The sequence below is a fragment of the Mesoplodon bidens genome (genome assembly GCF_964165515.1).
Source record: "Mesoplodon bidens genome assembly, chromosome: 4".
NCBI lineage: Eukaryota > Metazoa > Chordata > Mammalia > Artiodactyla > Ziphiidae > Mesoplodon > Mesoplodon bidens.
The window spans coordinates 47,501,011-47,523,209 of record NC_138160.1 but is presented as its reverse complement, the minus strand read 5'-3'; the positions used below and the strand labels follow the sequence as shown (position 1 = coordinate 47,523,209).

General features: G+C 39.8%; 1 protein-coding gene across 3 annotated transcripts in view; it reads left to right on the top strand.

Annotated features, from left to right (window-relative positions):
- Positions 1-22,199, top strand: part of LOC308616889 (3',5'-cyclic-AMP phosphodiesterase 4D) — a 575,090-nt gene that overhangs the window by 324,712 nt on the left and 228,179 nt on the right. The gene's annotated exons all lie outside the window — the stretch shown is intronic.

The window sequence follows — 22,199 nt, the reverse complement described above, 5'->3', positions numbered from 1 at the left end:
TTACAGTGTCCAGTCTTACATTTAGGTCTCGAATCCATTTTGAGTTTATTTTTGTGTATGGTGTTAGGGAATGTTGTAATTTCATTCTTTTACATGTAGCTGTCCAGTTTTCCCAGCACCACTTATTGAAGAGACTGTCTTTTCTCCACTGTATATCCTTCCCTCCTTTGTCGTAAATTAGTTGACCATAGGTGCATGGGTTTACCTCTGGGCTTTCTGTCTTGTTGCATTGATCCATATTTCTGTTTTTGTGCCAGTACCATATTGTCTTGATTACTGTAGCTTTGTAGTATAGTCTGAAATCAGGGAGTCTGATTCCTCCAGCTCCATTTTTTTCCTTCAAGACTGCTTTGGCTATTCGGGGTCTTTTGTGTCTACATACAAATTTTAAGATTTTTTTTTCTAGTTCTGTAAAAAATGCCATTGGTAATTTGATAGGGATTGCATTGAATCTGTAGATTGCTTTGGGTAGTATAGTCATTTTCACAATATTGATTCTTCCAATCCGAGAACATGGTATATCTCTCCATCTGTATCGTCTTTGATTTCTTTCATCAGTGTCTTACAGTTTTCTGAGCACAGGTCTTTTACCTCCTTAGGTAGGTATAATCCTGGTATTTTATTCTTCTTGTTGCTATGGTGAATGGGATTGTTTCCTTAATTTCTCTTTCTGATCTTTCGTTGTTAGTGTATAGGAATGCAAGAGATTTCGGTGCATTGATTTTGTATCCTGCAACTTTACCAAATTCATTGATTAGCTCTAGCAGTTTTCTGGTAGCATTTTTAGGATTCTCTATGTATAGTATCATGTCATCTGCAAACAGTGACAGTTTTACTTCTTCTTTTGCACTTTGTATTCCTTTTATTTCTTTTTCTTCTCTGATTGCTATATCTAGGACTTCCAAAACTATGTTGAATAATAGTGGTGAGTGTGGACATCCTTGTCTTTTTCCTGATCTTAGAGGAAATGCTTTCAGTTTTTTACCATTGAGAATGATGTGTGCTGTGGGTTTTGTCATATATGACCTTTATTATGTTGAGGTAGCTTCCCTCTCTGCCCACTTTCTGGAGAGTTTTTATCATAAATGGGTGTTGAATTTTGTCAGAAGGTTTTTTCTGCATCTATTGAGATTATCATATGGATTTTATTCTTCAGTTTGTTAATATTGTGTATCACATTGATAGATTTGCATATATTGAAGAATCCTTTCATTCCTGGGATAAATCCCACTTGATCATGGTGTATGATCCTTTTAATGTCTTGTTGGATTCTGTTTGCTAGTATTTTGTTGAGGATTTTTGCATCAATATTCACCAGTGATATTGATCTGTAATTTTCTTTTTTTGTAGTATCTTTGTCTGATTTTGGTATCAGGGTGATGGTGGCCTCATAGAATGAGTTTGGGAGTGTTCCTTCCTCTGCAATTTTTTGGCAGAGTTTGAGAAGGATGGGTGTTAGCTCTTCTCTAAATGTTTGATAGAATTCACCTGTGAAGCCATCTGGTCATGGACTTTTGTTTTTTGGAAGCTTATTAATCACAGTTTCAATTTCATTACTTGTGATTGTTCTTTTCATATTTTCTATTTCTTCCTGGTTCAGTCTTGGAAAGTTATACCTTTCTAAGGATTTGTCCATTTCTTCCAGGTTGTCCATTTTATTGGCATAGAGCTGTAGTCTCTTAGGATGCTTTGTATTTCTGCGGTGTCTGTTGTAACTTCTCCTTTTTCATTTCTAATTTTATTGATTTAAGTCCTCTCCCTCTTTTTCTTGATGGTTCTGGCTAATGGTTTATCAATTTTGTTTATCTTCTCAAAGAACCAGCTTTTAGTTTTATTGATCTTTGCTATTGTTTTCTTTGTTTCTATTTCATTTATTTCTGCTCTGATCTTTATGATTTCTTTCCTTCTGCTAACTTTGGGTTTTGTCTATTCTTCTTTCTCTAGTTCCTTTAGGTGTAAGTTTAGATTGTTTATTTGAGATTTTTCTTGTTTCTTGAGGTAGGCTTGTATAACTATAAACTTCCCGCTTACAACTGCTTTTGCTGCATCCCATAGGTTTTGGATGATCAGGTTTACATTATCATTCGTCTCTAGGTATTTTTTGATTTCCTCTTTGATTTCTTCAGTGATCTCTTGGTTATTTAATAATGCATTGTTTAGCCTGTTTAGTGTTTGTGTTTTTTACGTTTTTTTCCCTACAATTCATTTCTAATTTCATAACGTGGTCAGAAAAGAAGCTTGATATGATTTCAGTTTTCTTAGATTTACTGAGTCTTGATTTGTGACCCAAGATGTGATCTATCCTGGAGAATGTTCCATGTGCACTTGAGAAGAAAGTGTAATGTGTTGTTTTTGGATGGAATGTCCTATAAATATCAATTAAATCTATGTGGTCCATTGTGTCATTTAAAGCTTCTTTTTCCTTATTTATTTTCATTTTGGATGATCTCTCTATTGGTGTAAGTGAGGTGTTAAAGTCCCCCACTATTATTTTGTTACTGTCGATTTCCTCTTTTATAGCTGTTAGCAGTTGCCTTATGTATTGAGGTGCTCCTATGTTGGGTGCATATATATTTATAATTGTTATATCTTCTTCTTGGATTGATCCCTTGATCATTATGTAGTGTTCTTCCTTGTCTCTTGTAACTTTCTTTATTTTAAAGTCTATTTTATCTGATATGAGTATGCTACTCCAGCTTTATTTTGATTTCCATTTGCATGGAATATCTTTTTCCATCCCCTCACTTTCCATCTGTATGTGTCCCTAGGTCTGAAGTGAGTCTCTTTTAGACAGCATATATATGGGTCTTGTTTTTGTATCCATTCAGCAAGCCTGTGTCTTTTGGTTGGAGCATTTAATCCATTCACGTTTAAGGTAATTATCTATATGTATGTTCCTATGACCATTTTCTGAATTGTTTTGGGTTGTTTTTGCAGGTCCTTTTCTTCTCTTGTGTTTCCCACTTAGAGAAATTCCTTTAGCATTTGTTGTAGAGCTGCGTTTGTGGTGCTGAATTCTTTTAGCTTTTGCTTGTCTGTAAAGCTTTGATTTCTCCATCAAATGTGAATGAAATCCTTGCTGGGTAGAGTAATCTTGGTTGTAGTTTCTTTGCTTTCATCACTTTAAGTATATCATGCCACTCCCTTCTGGCTTGTAGTGTTTCTGCTGGGAAATCAGCTGTTAACCTTATGGGAGTTCCCTTGTATGTTATTTGTCGTTTTTCCCTTGCTGCTTTCAATAATTTTTCTTTGTCTTTAAGTTTTGCCAGTTTGATTACTATGTGCCTCGGTGTGTTTCTACTTGGGTTTATCCTGTATGGGACTATGCTTCCTGGACTTGGGTGGCTATTTCCTTTCCCATGTCAGGAAGTTTTCGACTATAATCTCTTCAGATATTTTCTCTGGTCCTTCCTCTCTCTCTTCTCCTTCTGTGACCCCTATAATGTGAATATTGTTACATTTAATTTTGTCTCAGAGGTCTCTTAGGCTGTCTTCATTTCTTTTCTTTCTTTCTTTCTTTTTTTTTGCGGTACGTGGGCCTCTCACTGTTGTGGCCTCTCCCGTTGTGGAGCACAGGCTCTGGATTCTCAGTCTCAGTGGCCATGGCTCATGGGCCCAGCTGCTCCACGGCATGTGAGATCTTCCCGGACCGAGGCATGAACCCATGTCCCCTGCATTGGCAGGCGGACTCTCAACCACTGTGCCACCAGGGAAGCCCTCATTCTTTTTTTTTTTTTCTTTCTTTCTTTTTTCTGTTCTGCAGCAGTGAATTCCACCATTCTGTGTTCCAGGTCTCTTATCCATTCTTCTTCCTCAGTTATTCTGCTATTGATTCCTTCTAGTGTAGTTTTCATTTTAGTTATTGTATTGTTCATCTCTGTTTGTTTGTTCTTTAGTTCTTCTAGGTCTTTGTTAAACGTTTCTTGCAACTTCTAGATCTTTGTCTCCATTCTTTTTCTGAGGTCCTGGATCATCTTCACTATCATTATAATGAATTCTTTTTCTGGAAGGTTTCATATCTCCACTTCATTTAGTTGTTTTTCTGGGGTTTTATCTTGTTCCTTCATCTGGTACATAGCCCTCTGCCTTTTCATCTTGTCTATCTTTCTGTGAATATGGTTTTTGTTGCATAGGCTGTAGGATTGTAGTTTTTCTTGGTTGTGCTGTCTGCCCTCTGGTGGATGAGGCTATATCTAAGAGGCTTGTGTACGTTTCCTGATGGGAGGGACTGGTCGTGGGTAGAGCTGACTGTTGCTCTGGTGGACAGAGCTCAGTAAAACTTTAATCCACTTGACTGCTGATGGGTGGGGCTGGGTTCCCTCCCTGTTGGTTGTTTGGCCTGAGGCAACCCAACACTGCAGCCTACCTGGGCTCTTTGGTGGGGCTAATGACAGACTCTGGGAAGGCTCACGCCAAGGAGTACTTTCTAGAACTTCTGCTGCCAGTGTCCTTGTCCCCATGGTGAGCCACAGCCACCCCCCGTCTCTGCAGGAGACCCTCCAACACTAGCAGGTAGGTCTGGTTCAGTCTCCCCTGGGGTCACTGCTCCTTCCCCTGGGTTCCGATGAGCACACTACTTTGTGTGTGCCCTCCAAGAGTGTATTCTCTATTTCCCCCAGTCCTGTCGAAGTCCTGCAATGAAATCCCACTAGGCTTCAAAGTCTTATTCTCTAGGAATTCCTCCTCCTGTTGCTGGACCCCCAGGTTGGGAAGCCTGACATGGGGCTCAAAACCTTCACTCCTGTGGGCGGACTTCTGTGGTATAAGTGTTCTCCAGTCTGTGAGTCACCCACCCAGTAGTTATGGGATTTGCTGTTACTGTGATTGTGCCCCTCCTACTGTCTCATTGTGGCTTCTCCTTTGTCTTTGGATGTGGGGTATCTTTTTGGTGAGTTTCAGTGTCTTCCTGTCGATGACTGTCCACCAGCTAGTTGTGATTCTGGTGTTCTCACAAGAGGGTGTGAGAGCACGTCCTTCTACTCTACCATCTTCTCACTGTCACTTTCTATTTCTGTACCCTAGGTTATATTTTTAAAGGTAATTTTGGTAGAACTATTACAGTTTTTGTTTTCAGTTATTTTAAACTTATCTAGACTTTAATCTACTTAATATATGATATTTAAATGGTATTTTCACAAAGGATTTATTATTTGATAATTCTCATTCATCCAATTAAGCCATTTGAAAATTAATTCTTAATAAGTCTAAATACATGAATAGCCAGGAATGAGATTGAGAACCACATTTAAAAGCCCATCTCTCAAACAGAAAATCATAATCTCTGTGGAGACATATGGTTTAAAGCATATCCCTCTCAGACCTTCAAGTGATTCTAGTATCCTACCTGGTGGAATCACTCATCTGGAAGAATAAGCATGTGCAAATAGCAAGAAAAGTTATGACAAATATAAGTATGCTTTGGAAATTTGGGCTATCAAAAAAAATAAAGAAAAAAAAAGAATGAGGAAGAAACTAATCTGAAATATTAAGATACCTTTTAGGAAAAAATACGGTACCACATTCCCATTTTCAGCCATTCCATTATTTTTCTGTCCTTTCCTGTTTTATCACAGCCTCAAATGCAAATTTATTGTGAAACTAATGATGATCAACCTTAGAGCCTTCCATTGTCTGGGGCCCATTCTAAGTTCTAGAAAGGAGGCTTACTAGCTGCTGTACATAGTTATAGGTTTTGTAAAATTTGCAAAAGTAGGAATTTGAGGGGTATTTTTTTTCTCAAAACAGACTCTCAAACTTATATAACCTTCATGTGCCATGAAACCAGGATCCCACCCCTGATTCCATGGCTGACTGGAGGGCAGATAGGAGGATGTTCAAGATGAATTCTATTAAAATGTCTTTTAACAGTCCAGCATTCTATGCGCTTTTCCAGATGATTTCTTTAAATGAACTAATCAAACTTCATTAGTTCTTTCTTTAAAAAAGTGACTGATTCCTGGCTGAAATAAAATAATAATAATAATGGAGTCCATTTGAAGTAGAACCACACAGGTAACCATGGAAATAATAACCAGGCTATAGTAAGTAGTGCTGCATATAAAGATGTTAATGTATTCATAATACAAGTATTTATTGAGTACTGTGTACCAGGCACTAGTCTAGGTGCTGAGCATATGTTAATGAACAAAGTGGATAAAAATCCCTATGCTTATAGAGATACATACTAATGAGCAGAGTACAATAAACAAAATAAGTAAATGAATGCTATGGAGAAAAATAAAAAGAAAAGGAGGCTAGAAAAGGCTAGGAAACTAGGGCGGAAATTTTATTTTAGTTATTTTTTATTGAAGCTTTATTTTTTTCCAGCTTTACTGAGATGTCATTGACATAAAACATTGTATAAGTTTAAGATATACAGTGTAATGATTTTATGTATGTAAATATTGCAAAATGATTACCACAGTAAGGTTTTAACACATCCATCACCTCACATAATGACAGCTATCTGTGTGTGTGTGGTGAGAACTTTAAAAATGTACTCTCTTGGGGGCTTCCCTGGTGGCACAGTGGTTAAGAATCCAGCTGCCAATGCAGGGGACATGGGTTTGAGCCCTGGTCTGGGAAGATCCCACATGCCACAGAGCAACTAAGCCCGTGCGCCACAACTACTGAGCCTGCCCTCTACAGCCCATGAGCCACAACTACTGAGCCCATGTGCCACAAAAACTGAAGCCCGTGTGCCTGAAGCCCATGCTCTGCAACAAGAGAAGCCAGCACAATGAGAAGCCCGAGCACCGCAAGGAAGAGTAGCCCCCACTCGATGCAACTGAGAAAGTCTGTGCACAGCAACGAAGACCCAAAGCAGCCATAAATAAATGAATAAATAAATAAATATCCTTAAAAAAATATATATATATATATATATACTCTCTTAGCAATGTTCAAATATACGGTATTGTTAACTGTAGTCACCATGTTGTATGTTATATCCCTGAACTTATTCATCTTATAACTGGAAGTTTCTACCCTGTAACCACCTTTACCTGTTTCTCTCACCCCCTACTCCCCAACCCCTGGCAACCACTGATCTATTCTCTGTATCTATGAGGTATTTTTTGTGTTTTTTTTTAGATTTCATATATACGTGAGATCATACAGTATTTGTCTTTCTCTTTCTGACTTATTGAACTTAGTGTGATTGCCCTCGAGGTTCATCCATGTTATTACAAGCAGCAGGATTTCCTTTTTTTTTTTTTTTTTTTTTTGGCATACACGGGCCTCTCACTGTTGTGGCCTCTTCCATTGCGGAGCACAGGCTCCGAACGCTCAGGCTCAGCGACCATGGCTCACGGGCCCAGCCACTTCGTGGCACGTGGGATCTTCCCAGACCAGGGCACAAACCCGCGTCCCCTGCGTCAGCAGGTGGACTCTCAACCACTGCACCACCAGGGAAGCCCTTTCCTTCTTTTTTATAGCTGAATAATATCCATTCCATATGTGTGTGTGTGTGTGTGTGTATATATATATATATATATATATATATATATATACCATATTTTCTTTATCCATTCATTGGTCAGTGGACACTTAGGTTGTTTCCATGTCTTGGCTATTGTAAATAATGCTGCAATGAACATGCGGGTACAGATACCTCTTCCAGATAGTGATTTCATTTCCTTTGGATATTATATACCCAGAAGTGGAATTGCTGGATCATATGGTAGTTTTTTTCTTAATTTCTTGAGGAACCTCTACACTGCTTTCCATAGTGGCTGTACCAATTTACATTCCCACCAACAATGTACAAGAGTTTCTCTCACTAGGAAGCTAGGAAAGGCTAGGAGATTAGGATGGCAATTTTAAATAGAGTAGCCTGGGAATATCTCACCGTGAAGGTGACATTGAGCTGATACCTGGGTAAAGAATATTCCAGCAGAGGGAACTACAAATGCAAAGGCCCCGAGGAGGAAACGCTCACATGTGTTCAAGGAACAGCCAGGGAACGAAGAGTCCGAGGCACAGTGAGCCAGAGAGCAAGAGGTACAGGGTGGGATCAGAGAGGCCTCAGGGGCCCAAATCCACTGAGGAGGGCCTTAAGCCCCAGTGAGGACAGAGTATTTATTCTGAGTGCAATAGAAAGCATTGGAGGATGCTGAGCTGGGGCTCCTAGGGATCTGATTAACATTTTAGTGGGATCACTCAGTCTGCGATATAAAGAATAAAGAAGTCAGGGGCACACCATTAATTACCAGTGTTCCAGTGTGGGCTTATCAGAGCAATCTTAGTTGCTCTGTGTCACAGAAGAAATAAATATACACAGAAACATCCTCACCTCCACCTTGTTAACAAGACGCTCTTCCTCTCTTGGGCTTTAGCTTGATGAAGCCAAGGTTTGATGAAAACTGCATTTTGGAAATAAAAGAGCTCAGACATGGTCTCAGAGAGCAAAAGGCTGGTGGTAAGGTTGGTATTTTCCTTGCACACAAAAAAAGTAAAACCAGGGGAAACCTTGCAGGACTGCATCTGATGCTCACGTCCAGCCCAGCCAGGAGACCTGTGCTTTACTCTTCCCGTCCCCTCTATACTCTTAGTTTGAGATCAGCACCTGAAAACTGGATGTCAAGGAAAGGAACACGTGCTTACTTATTTTATTCTCAATCACAGTGAAGCCTGGACGAGATTTTCAGAAATATTAAGGTCTACCAACAATTACGAAAATAGACACTTTCATTGTCAACATATATACAGGTTAAATATATGACTTGACCTGTTCATTATTTTTAGAGACTTACTGCAAGTATGGACCTCACTTTGCCACTGCAGGCTTTGCCTCTAACTCCCAACACTGCAGCCCCGTGTTAGGACCTGTTTGAGAACCGTTGTTAACAAATTTTCAGCCATAAAAAAGAATGAAATAATGCCATTTGCAGCAAATGGATGCCACTAGAGATTATCATACTAAGTGAAGTAAGTCTCAAAGAGAAAGACAAATACCATATGATGTCACTTATAAGTGGAATCTAAAAAGTGACACAAATGAACCTATCTATGAAACAGAAACAGAATCATGGACATAGAGAACAGACTTGTGGTTGCCGGGGGGGGGGGTTGGGAGAGGGATGGATTGGGAAGTTGAGGTTAGCAGATGTAAGCTTTTATGTATAGAATGGATAAGCAACAAGGTCTTACTGTATAGAACAGGGAACTATATTCAGTATTCTATGATAAACCACAATGGAAAAGTATTTTTAAAAAGAATGTATATATGTATAACTGAATCACTTTGCTGTACAGCAGAAATTAACACATCGTAAATCAACTATACTTCAATAAAAATAAATTTTAAAAAGAAATAATCTATAACCTCAAGTAAAACAATTCTGAGTTTGAGCACTTTAAATTTTAGATCGAATCTTTTAGAAAAATCAGCCTTTTGCCATCTTGTTTGGCAAAACCTACTAATCAAGTCCAGCTTGTTCCTTCTGGCCTCCAGTCCAAACAGCAAACTCACACCATCGATTTCATCTTGAATCTCTTTATTGGCCTCTGTGACTTGAGAGTGGCATGGACATGTCAGAAACAAATGTTGTGTGTTCCCTGAGATCAGCTGATATTTTTACTCATAAATAAGCATATGCCTATACCCTTTGTGCCAGGCTTTTGTTTATAAAAACCATCTGTGAAAACAAAGGGTAAAATTACATTCTCCATGCAAATATACGTATTATGCAAGATAACATGCACACTGTCACTTACCTCTATAATGCACTAATGTGCTAAAAACCATGCCCTTTCACAGTGTCCTATTCAAATTTGAGATGCAGTTTTGGGATTGATTGGGAAAAATCGTCATTTATGCATATCCCTGTAAAATGCATTTTTCTACAGTCTCATCTCTATAGATAATCTGAACAAAGTAAATATTAAAATGGGGAATTGGAAGAAGCAGTATTTATTTTCTTTACTCCAGAGAAGGTATTTGATCTTGCAGGAAAACCTTGAATGTTAAATATCACTGGCGTTGATTAGAAACAGGTTTCATAGCCTCGTGGTATTGATAACAATGGTAAAATACTTATTATAGAGAGAAAAAATATTTTTGAAATAATTTTCCAACTTGCTTACACTTCATTAAGCTTGAGGGTGAACCATCCCCCTCGTCCTAAGTGGTAAAGCACCAAAATGGATTCCATCATACAGCCAACAGCATGGGCTACCATATACACAGAAGAGTCAGGTATAGGAGAATAAACAGCACTGTAGTTGTGTCTCAAGTACAGGTACCAAGCTAGACTCAGTGGCTGGAGGCCTGAGGTCGGAAGGACTGTTTCTGCTCATTCTGTTCCGCCAGAGCCCCACCCAGGTTGTTGGGATCTCCATGCCTTCCATGTTCCTAGCAGGAAATTGTTCTTTCTCCTCAGTGAGGAATATCCAGAGAAAAATCAACAGTCTACTCTCTCCCTGGATGTTATCACACTGGAATGATGGAGTGGAGTGGAGACAGCAACTATAAGTTGTAAAAGCAGCTCAAGCCGTAAGAGCAATCTGGCTCCAGCACCTGTCACCTCATTGATTGCCAAGGTTGATCCTGGTGGTTTGGCTGACCAGCCCTCAGTTCCCTCTCTCTCCCATCTCTCCCTGTAGGTTCTTCCCAAGGCAGTGTGCTCAGGAACAATCTGGATGGAAAGTCCCCCTCAAAGAAAAAGGGGTAATAATAGTAAAAACAACAATAGCTGCTAAGTATATGGAATGTGCTAGCTGCCAGGCAGTGTGCTAAATGCTTTCCAAATATTATATAGGGCCTTATAATTGCCCTAGAACTAGATACTGTAATTGTCCTTATCAGGGAATGGGGGCTTAGAACAATACAGTAACTGCCCAAGAGCATGCAACTAGAAGGTGGCAGAACCAAGATATGAAATTTAGACCATGTTTCCTAATTCCCAAGTGAATGTCTTTGGAATATTTTTGGTACCTCCCCATCTCCCAATGGGAAGACCTCTTGTCAATGCACCATTGTTAATACACAGCAACAGAAGCAGCTCTCAGATGCTCCTGACGTGAATAGAGCCTTCCAGGGTCCCCTCTAGCGTTCAGCAGCTGCTCGTTCTCTCCAGGGTCTTCCCCGTGGGAGCTCTTCACAGATGCTTTGATAATGGGACCTCTGTTGATCAGGGCTTCCCGCAGCTGCTCCACTGGAGTCCTCCTGTGTCTCACCTTCATCAGACTCCACACTGGGGGTCAATGTTGAGTGTAAGGCCTGATGGCCAGGTTACATGAGATGAGCTGTTCACCCAGGATAATAGCAGGACCACGGCTCAGGAGAGAGTCCACATCATGGGCAAGAAGGGATGCAAAATATGTAAACCAGAGAAGCAGGGTCTAGCATCAGGCCAGAAAACTGAGAAATGATCCTAAGTGGACAGATGATTACAAGGTCAGTAGACACAAAGTGTGGGAGCAGTGGAGGAGGCTGAATGGAAGGTGGATCATGACAGGTAGTCCAGTAATTCTGCTGATTTGGAACAGTGTAGAGAGCTGGGGAGCAGTTTGGTTGGTTGGTCAGTTTGTTTGTTTTCTCTTTGGTTTTTAAAGGGTCCTGAGTGGAATGAATGGTCCTAAGTAGTGCTAGATGCACACAGCCTTCAGTAGTTCTAATTGCAACAGGCTGGTGGGGCCATTACTCTTTACCGCCCCCCACTGGGGACCATGCACAGATGCATTGCTGCTTTTCCACTAATGCCTTCTTGGTAAAAGCCAACTCTGTCAGGGAACACATACATCATTGAACTGCATTAAGGACAGCAAACATGGAGCATCTCGCTTAGTTTCATTTGCTAAGACCTTCTGCAGACTCACCATCCCTCCTTATTCCAAATGAACTCTAAAACTCTGTAATGAAACCCACCAAAAGGGTTTCAGCAGAGACTCTTTTGCACCTTACTGTTGTATTCAAAACTGAAAAAACAGAGGATTTGGAAAATTCCAAAATTTGGGGTCATATAAAGACCAAGGCCCAGAATTAGCCTTGGCAAACCTGATCCATAAATTGTTCAGAATGTTAACATTTGAAGTTCTATCCTGGTGAGGAAGCTAAGAGATGTTTCTCTCTTTTTATAATGAATAAGAGGAGGCTTTGCAATAGAGAGAAACACAGGGGCCATTCTCCCAGGCTCTGGAATCAGACAGTTTGAGTTTAAAACCCACTGACAAACTGTATGGCCTTGAACATGTGACTTAACATAGAGCCACTTCTTTATGACTCAGATTCCTCATTGGTCAAATGGAAAATATAGTGGCTACTTCAAAGGGTTATTGTGGGGATTCAATGAGATAACGTACCTAAAGCACACAGCACAATTCCTAGTGCTTGGAGAGTGTTTCAAATGCTTTATTATCATTATTATCATCATTATGATTATTATTCTCACCATTATCATTAGACTCAGACATTCTTACTCTCCCCAAATCTATACTTACTTTCCCAAACTTCTGCTAATCTTATACTTGGGCTTCATCTAATTGGCAGTGAGTCAAAAGAGGATTCATTATATCAAAGTGTTTGCCAAAGAATGTTTTTGGCAAATTCACAACTGATCTCTTTGGTACCAACATCTAAGGTTAAGGTTACCCCTCATCACCTGCTTGTCTTGTTAATAATACCATGACATTGACTGTTTATAAAGTTACGTTTCAGAAATAAATCAGCTTATTTGAAGCCATCCATATTTTCAGGCTAAATAAAGTCTCAGTTAATATACTATCCACTGAATGAAGTACTGCCTTGATGTGTTCCCAATCTCATCTCTCCCAAGTAAAGATCCTTAGTTCTAATATTTGAACAAAAGAGCTCATTTTTTAAAGTAAGCGTAAATGTCTAATAACAAATCAGTGACCATTTTTTTAGATCATTCTCAATCTGTTTGTAAAGCTAATACTAATATTTCTTAGGCTAATATATTTTCATCAATATTTGGTAATCACTTCCTGTAAATTTTGAGGTTTTATTTTTTGGATAATATTTAAGAGGTTGTTTTCATGAGTCTTTAAGAAATAGATCGTTTTGGCCTTTATTTACAGTAGATTTTCCTCAAGAAAATGATCTCCATCCAATGGCCAAATTGTTATATTACAACCTGCAAAGAAAAGTATCAAAGCCCATATACTCCCATATCAAGCATTTTATGACCTACTAATAAACGTTTGGTTTTAATAGGTAATACTACCGCAAAAACTGTTAAATATTTTAAGATACTTATCAGTATTTGTTCCAAAACTGATAGTGGAGAATTTTTTTTGTTAAGTCAAGACTTGCTTAATTTAATTGGAAAAACTATATAATAATAAAAAATGCAAATTTCTGATTTGGGGGTAATATTGGTATTTCCTCAATTGAACTGAGAAAACCTAAGCCAAAAATCGTACTCCTGTATCTCCTATATTTCTGTTTCTGCATAGCATGAAAAGGATACCATATTTTGTTTTTTAAAACAGTAAGAACATTTTGATATTGGAGGGGAATCAACATAAACGTTTTTTATGTGTTCACATTAAGACCTCCTCATGCTGAAGAGCAGCCATGACTATCTCCTTAGAGCAGAAATCACCCCTATCCTCTCCCTATACAGAGGTCTTTTATGTCTTTCAACTGTATACTGAATGCCTTCAAAAGCCCTCTTTAAATACTACTTTTCCATGAAGATTTCTCAGATATCCCAGCTTGGATGAATCTCATCTCCTTTATTTTTGTACCTCAATGTGCTTATGGTAGGTACTTAATAAATGCTTATTGAGTTAAGCATATCCAAGAAGAGCCTGCCAGAGATCCTGAATGTCTCTTTAATGATTAGAGGTCCCTTCCCTTTGGCCTTTCTCAGGACTAAGTCCTAGATGCATGAAGTGTCTGTCCGCAAGAAACAGATGTCCCTGTTTGGGTGTCATAGTTGCTAACACACTTTTGTGGTTTACAGGATTATGCATTACAGCTGGGAGAACTTCAGGAGTAGTAGATAATTAAATCCAGTTAGATCACTAACTTTGGTCAATTAACCTTTCTAGGAGCTGGTATCCTTGTCTGTAAAATGAATCTGTTCAAGTAGATAATCTCTCAATGTCCTGTAAGGAACAAATGAATATATCTGTAAAGTGACAAAATTCTAACAAAATTTTAAATTGAAAAAGATGTTTATGACTGGCTAAGCTAGATTATGAGTTTTTCCATTTTTTTTTTTTACTAGACAGATTGATTTGGGGTCAATGTTCTACTTTGGTCATAGATTCATAGGTGACTCATGAATCATCAAGCCCCTGGATTATTCTTCCAGTTTGGCCTCCAATCTTTGGGTCATAACACTATTTTTTTTTTACATCTTTATTGGAGTAAAATTGCTTTACAATGGTGTGTTAGTTTCTGCTTTATAACAAAGTGAATCAGTTATACATATACATATGTTCCCATATCTCTTCCCTCATGCGTCTCCCTCCCTCCCACCCTCCCTATCCCACCCCTCTAGGTGGTCACAAAGCACTGAGCTGATCTCCCTGTGCTATGCGGCTGCTTCCCACTAGCTATCTATTTTACGTTTGGTAGTGTATATATGTCCATGCCTATCTCTCGCTTTGTCACAGCTTACCCTTCCCCCTCCCCATATCCTCAAGTCCATTCTCTAGTAGGTCTGTGTCTCTATTCCTGTCTTACCCCTAGGTCCTTCGTGACATTTTTTTTTCTTAAATTCCATATATATGTGTTAGCATACGGTATTTGTCTTTCTCTTTCTCACTTACTTCACTCTGTATGACAGACTCTAGGTCTATCCACCTCATTACAAATAGCTCAATTTCCTTTCTTTTTATGGCTGAGTAATATTCCATTGTATATATGTGCCACATCTTCTTTATCCATTCATCCGATGATGGACACTTAGGTTGTTTCCATATCCGGGCTATTGTAAATAGAGCTGCAATGAACATTTTGGTACATGACTCTTTTTGAATTATGGTTTTCTCAGGGTATATGCCCAGTAGTGGGATTGCTGGGTCATATGGTAGTTCTATTTGTAGTTTTTTAAGGAACCTCCATACTGTTCTCCATAGTGGCTGTACCAATTCACATTCCCACCAGCAGTGCAAGAGGGTTCCCTTTTCTCCACACCCTCTCCAGCATTTATTGTTTCTAGATTTTTTGATGATGGCCATTCTGACTGGTGTGAGATGATATCTCATTGTAGTTTTGATTTGCATTTCTCTAATGATTACTGATGTTGAGCATTCTTTCATGTGTTTGTTGGCAGTCTGTATATCTTCTTTGGAGATATGCCTATTTAAGTCTTCTGCCCATTTTTGGATTGGGTTGTTTGTTTTTTTGCTATTGAGCTGCATGAGCTGCTTATAAATTTTGGAGATTAATCCTTTGTCAGTTGCTTCATTTGCAAATATTTTCTCCCATTCTGAGGGTTGTCTTTTGGTCTTGTTTATGCTTTCCTTGGCTGTGCAAAAGCTTTGCAGTTTCACTAGGTCCCATTTGTTTATTTTTATTTTTATTTCCATTTCTCTAGGAGGTGGGTCAAAAAGGATCTTGCTGTGGTTTATGTCATAAGTGTTCTGCCTATGTTTTCCTCTAAGAGTTTGATAGTTTCTGTCCTTACATTTAGATCTTTAATCCATTTTGACCTTATTTTTGTGCATGGTGTCAGGGAGTGATCTAACCTCATACTTTTACACGTACCTGTCCAGTTTTCCCAGCACCACTTATTGAAGAGGCTGTCCTTTCTCCACTGTACATTCCTGTCTCCTTTATCAAAGATAAGGTGACCATAGGTGCATGGGTTTATCTCTGGGCTTTCTATGCTCCTCCACTGATCTATCTTTCTGTTTTTGTGCCAGTACCATACTGTCTTGATTACTGTAGCTTTGTAATATAGTCTGAAGTCAGGGAGCCTGATTCCTCCAGCTCCGTTTCTCTTTCTCAAGATTGCTTTGGCTATTCGGGGTCTTTTCTGTTTCCACACAAATTGTGAAATTTTTTGTTCTAGTTCTGTGAAAAATGCCAGTGGTAGTTTGATAGGGATTGCATTGAATCTGCACATTGCTTTGGGTAGTACAGTCATTTCCACAATGTTGATTCTTCCAATCCAAGAACATGGTATATTTCTCCATCTATTTGTATCATTTTTAATTTCTATCATCAGTGTCTTATAATTTTCTGTATACTGGTCTTTTGTCTCCTTAGGTAGGTTTATTCCTAGATATTTTATTCTTTTTGTTGCAATGGTAAATGGGAGTGTTTTCTTGATTTCACTTTCAGATTTTTCATCCTTAGTGTATAGGAATGCCAGAGATTTCTGTGCATTAATTTTGTATCCTGCTACTTTATCAAATTCATTGATTAGATCTAGTAGTTTTCTGATAGCATCTTTAGGATTCTCTATGTATAGTATCATGTCACTTGCAAACAGTGACAGCTTTACTTCTTCTTTTCCGATTTGGATTCCTTTTAATTCCTTTTCTTCTCTGATTGCTGTGGATAAAAATTCCAAAACTATGTTGAATAAGAGCAGTGAGATTGGGCAACCTTGTCTTGTTCCTGATCTTAGTGGAAATGCTTTCATTTGTTCATCATTGAGGACGATGTTGGCGGTGGGTTTGTCATATATGGCTTTTATTATGTTGAGAAAAGTTCCCTCCATGCCTACTTTCTCGAGAATTTTTATCATAAATGGGTGTTGAATTTTGTTGAAACCTTTCTCGGTATCTATTGAGATGATCATATGGTTTTTCTCCTTCAGTTTGTTAATATGGTGTATCACGTTGATTGATTTGGGTATATTGAAGAATCCTTGCATTCCTGGAATAAACCCCACTCGATCATGGTGTATGATCCTTTTAATGTGCTGTTGGATTCTGTTTGCTAGTATTTTGTTGAGGATTTTTGCATCTATGTTCATCAGTGATATTGGCCTGTAGTTTTCTTTCTTTGTGACATCCTTGTCTGGTTTTGGTATCAAGGTGATGGTGGCCTCATAGAATGAGTTTGGAAGTGTTCCTCCCTCTGCTATACTTTGGAAGAGTTTGAGAAGGATAGGTGTTAGCTCTTCTCTAAATGTTTGATAGAATTCACTTGTGAAGCCATCTGGTCCTGGGCTTTTGTTTGTTGGAAGATTTTTAATCACAGTTTCAATTTCAGTGCTTGTGATTGGTCTGTTCCTATTTTCTATTTCTTCCTGATTCAGTCTTGGCAGGTTGTGCATTTCTAAGAATTTGTCCATTTCTTCCAGGTTGTCCATTTTATTGGCATAGAGTTGCTTGTAGTCATCTCTCATGATCTTTTATATTTCTGCAGTGTCAGTTGTTACTTCTCCTTTTTCATTTCTAATTCTATTGATTTGAGTCTTCTCCCTTTTTTTCTTGATGAGTCTGGCTAATGGTTTATCAATTTTGTTTATCTTCTCAAAGAACCAGCTTTTAGTTGTATTGATCTTTAATATCATTTCCTTCATTTCTTTTTTATTTATTTTCTTTCTGATTTTTATGATTTCTTTCCTTCTGCTAACTTTGGGGGTTTTTTTGTGCTTCTTTCTCTAATCGCTTTAGGTGCAAGGTTAGGTTCTTTATTCGAGATGTTTCCTGTTTCTTAAGGTAGGATTGTATTGCTATAAACTTCCCTCTTAGAACTGCTTTTGCTGCATCCCATAGGTTTTTGGTCGTCATGTCTCCATTGTCATTTGTCTCTAGGTATTTTTTATTTCCTCTTTGATTTCTTCAGTGATCACTTCGTTATTAAGTAGTATATTGTTTAGCCTCCATGTGTTTGTATTTTTTACATATCTTTTCCTATAATTGATATCTAGTCTCATAGTGTTATGGTTGGCAAAGATACTTGATTCAATTTCAATTTTCTTAAATTTACCAAGGCTTGATTTGTGACCCATGATATGATCTATCCTGGAGAATGTTCCATGAGCACTTGAGAAAAATGTGTATTCTGTTGTTTTTGGATGGAATGTCCTATAAATATCAATTAAGTCCATCTTGTTTAATGTATCATTTAAAGCTTGTGTTTCCTTATTTATTTTCATGTTGGATGATCTGTCCATTGGTGAAAGTGGGGTGTTAAAATCCCCTACTATGAATGTGTTACTGTTGATTTCCCTTTTTATGGCTGTTAGTATTTGCCTTATGTATTGAGGTGCTCCTATGTTGGGTGCATAAATATTTACAATTGTTATATCTTCTTCTTGGATCGATCCCTTGATCATTATGTAGTGTCCTTCTTTGTCTCTTCTAATAGTCTTTATTTTAAAGTCTATTTTGTCTGATGAGAATTGCTACTCCAGCTTTCTTTTGGTTTCCATTTGCATGGAATATCTTTTTCCATACCCTTACTTTCAGTCTGTATGTGTCTCTAGGTCTGAAGTTGTTCTCTTGTGGACATCGTGCATATGGGTCTTGTTTTTGTATCCATTCAGCTAATCTGTGTCTTTTGGTGGAAGCATTTAGTCCATTTACATTTAAGGTAATTATCGATATGTATGTTCCTATTCCCATTTTCTTAATTGTTTTGTGCTCGTTATTATAGGTCTTTTCTTTCTCTTGTGTTTCTTGCCTAGAGATGTTCCTTTAGCATTTGTTGTAAAGCTGGTTTGGTGGTACTGAACTCTCTCAGCTTTTGCTTGTCTGTAAACATTTTATTTTCTTAATGAAATCTGAATGAGATCCTTGCTGGGTAGAGTAATCTTGGTTGCAGGTTTTTCTCCTTCATCACTTTAAATATGTCCTGCCACTCCCTTCTGGCTTGCAGAGTTTCTGCTGAGAGATCAGCTGTTATCCTGATGGGGATTCCCTTGTGTGTTATTTGTTGTTTTTCCCTTGCTGCTTTTAATATGTTTTCTTTGTGTTTAATTTTTGACAGTTAGATTAATACGTGTCTTGGCATATTTCTCCTTGGATTTATCCTGTATGGGACTCTGTGCTTCCTGGACTTGATTAACTATTTCCTTTCCCATATTAGGGAAGTTTTCAACTATAATCTCTTCAAATATTTTCTCAGTCCGTTTTTTTTCTCTTCTTCTTCTGGAGCCCCTATAATTCGAATGTTGGTGTGTTTAATGTTGTCCCGGAGGTCTCTGAGACTGTCCTCAGTTCTTTTCATACTTTTTTGTTTATTCTGCTCTGCAGTAGTTATTTCCACTATTTTGTCTTCCAGGTCACTTATCCTTTCTTCTGCCTCAGTTATTCTGCTATTGGTCCCATCTAGAGTATTTTTAATTTCATTTATTGTGTTGTTCATCATTGCTTGTTTCATGTTTAGTTCTTCTAGGTCCTTGTTAAATGTTTCTTGCATTTTGTCTATTCCATTTCCAAGATTTTGGATCATCTTTACTATCATTATTCTGAATTCTTTTTCAGGTAGACTGCCTATTTCTTCTTCATTTGTTAGGTCTGGTGGGTTTTTATCTTGCTCCTTCATCTGCTGTATGTTTTTCTGTCTTCTCATTTTGCTTATCTTACTGTGTTTGAGGTCTCCTTTTTGCAGGCTGCAGGTTCATAGTTCCCATTGTTTTTGGTGTCTGTCCCCAGTGGCTAAGGTTGGTTCAGTGGGTTGTGTAGGCTTCCTGGTGGAGGGGACTAGTGCCTGTGTTCTGGTGGATGAGGCTGGATCTTGTCTTTCTGGTGGGCAGGTCCACATCTGGTGGTGTGTTTTGGCGTGTCTGTGGACTTATTATGATTTTAGGCAGCCTCTCTGCTAATGGGTGGGGTTGTGTTCCTGTCTTACTAGTTGTTTGGCATAGGGTGTCCAGCACTGTAGCTTGCTGGTTGTTGAGTGAAGCTGGGTGCTGGTGTTGAGATGGAGATCTCCGGGAGATTTTCACTGTTTGATATTACGTGGAGCTGGGAGGTCTCCTGTGGACCAGTGTCCTGAAGTTGGCTCTCCCACCTCAGAGGCACAGCACTGACTCCTGGCTGCAGCACCAAGAACCTTTCATCCACACAGCTCAGAATAAAAGGGAGAAAAAGTAGAAAGAAAGAATTAGTAGAAGTAGAAAGAAAGAAAGAAAGGAGGAGGGAGGGAGGGAGGGAGGAAGGGAGGAAGGGAAAAAAGATTGAAAGAAAGAAGATAAAGTAAAATAAAGTTATTAAAATAAAAAACAATTAAGAAACCAAAAAAAAAAAAAAGGACGGATAGAACCCTAGGACAAATGGTGGAAGCAAAGCTATACAGACAAAATCTCACTCAGAAGCATACACATACACACTCACAAAAAGAGGAAAAGGGGAAAAAATCATAAATCTTGCTCTCAAAGTCCACCTCCTCAATTTGGGATGATTCATTGTCTATTCAGGTATTCCACAGATGCAGGGTACATCAAGTTGATTGTGGAGCTTTAATCCACTGTTTCTGAGGCTGCTGGGAGAGATTTCCCTTCCTCTGTTCTCACAGCTCCCGGGGCTCAGCTTTGGATTTGGCCCCGCCTCTGCGTGTAGGTCGCTGGAGGGCGTCTGTTCTTCGCCCAGACAGGATGGTGTTAAAGGAGCAGCTGCTTCGGGGACTCTGGCTCACTCAGGCCGTGGGGAGGGAGGGGTACAGAGTGCGGGGCGAGCCTGTGGCATCAGAGGCCGGCGTGACGTTGCACCAGCCGGAGGCGCGCCGTGCGTTCTCCCGGGGAAGTTGTCCCTGGATCCCGGGACCCTGGCAGTGGCGGGCTGCAGAGGCTCCCCGGAAGGGGGGTGTGGATAGTGACCTGTGCTCACACACAGGCTTCTTGGTGGCAGCAGCAGCAGCCTTAGCGTCTTATGCCCGTCTCTGGGGTCCGCACTTTTAGCCGCGGCTCGCGCCCGTCTCTGGAGCTCCTTTAAGCAGCGCTCTTAATCCCCTCTCCTTGCGCACCAGGAAACAAAGAGGGAAGAAAAAGTCTCTTGCCTCTTCGGCAGGTCCAGACTTTTTCCCGGACTCCCTCCCGGCCAGCCGTGGTGCACTAACCCCTTCAGGCTGTGTTCACGCCGCCAACCCCAGTCCTCTCCCTGCGCTCCGACCGAAGCCCAAGCCTCAGCTCCCAGCCCCGCCCGCCCCGGCGGGTCAGCAGACAAGCCTCTCGGGCTGATGAGTGCTGGTCAGCACCGATCCTCTGTGCGGGAATCTCTCCGCTTTGCCCTCCACACCCCTGTTGCTGTGCTCTCCTCCGCTACTCCAAAGCTTTCCCCCTCCGCCACCCGCAGTCTCCGCCCACGAAGGGGCTTCTAGTGTGTGGAAACCTTTCCTCCTTCACGGCTCCCTCCCACTGGTGCAGGTCCCGTCCCTATCCTTTTGTCTCTGTTTATTCTTTATTCTTTTGCCCTACCCAGGTACGTGGGGAGTTTCTTGCCTTTTGGGGGGTCTGAGGTCTTCTGCCAGCGTTCAGTGGGTGTTCTGTAGGAGCTGTTCCACGTGTAGCTGTATTTCTGATGTATCTGTCGGGAGGAAGGTGATCTCCGCGTCTTATTCTTCCGCCGTCTTCCCCCTATAGTATAAATTTTCTGAAGTGCCACCATGAAGCACTTAGAACACCCAGAATCTCTATTCTCAGAGAGCTTGCAGTCTAGGAATGGAGATCAAGTGGTAATTATTTCCAGCTCACTGTAAACGCTAAAAGTGGGGAGTGGGAAAGAGTCTTGGGAACACAGAGAAAGGGCATCTCATGAAGCTCTGGGGTACCAGGGCAGCATTTCAGATGAACGCTAAGTCCTCAAGGATAAATAATAATTAGGCAGGAGATTGGAGGGTTGAGAAATTGGGGAGCAGAAGGTTAGGTAGTGAGAGCCTGATACAAGTAGGGGGTGGTTCAATAGGAGGGGAGCATGAAGTTCCCGATGGAAGAGTGTTGCATATCGAGGTTGGGAAAAGCGTTCATTGTCATGGAGAACAGATGCTTAAGACTCTGTCAATTCAGCCAAGAAATGTGAACTTTATCTTGAGGACAACAGTGAGCCACTGTAAGGTTTTAACTGATGAATTACACAGTAAGGTTTAGATTTTAAGGAGAATCGTACAAGGTGGAAAATGGATTCAAGAGACTAATTTAAAGGCACTTATAATAATGTAGGTGACAGTTGACGGAATCCTGAACTTAGTATATTGGCAGTGGGGATGGAGGGAAGTGGCCACAATAGAAATTAGTGATTGGGTAGGTGTAGGTGGGAGTGGAGAAGCCCAGGTTTGGGGAATCAAGGATATTAGGCATGTAATGGGCACTTGTTGAACTGAA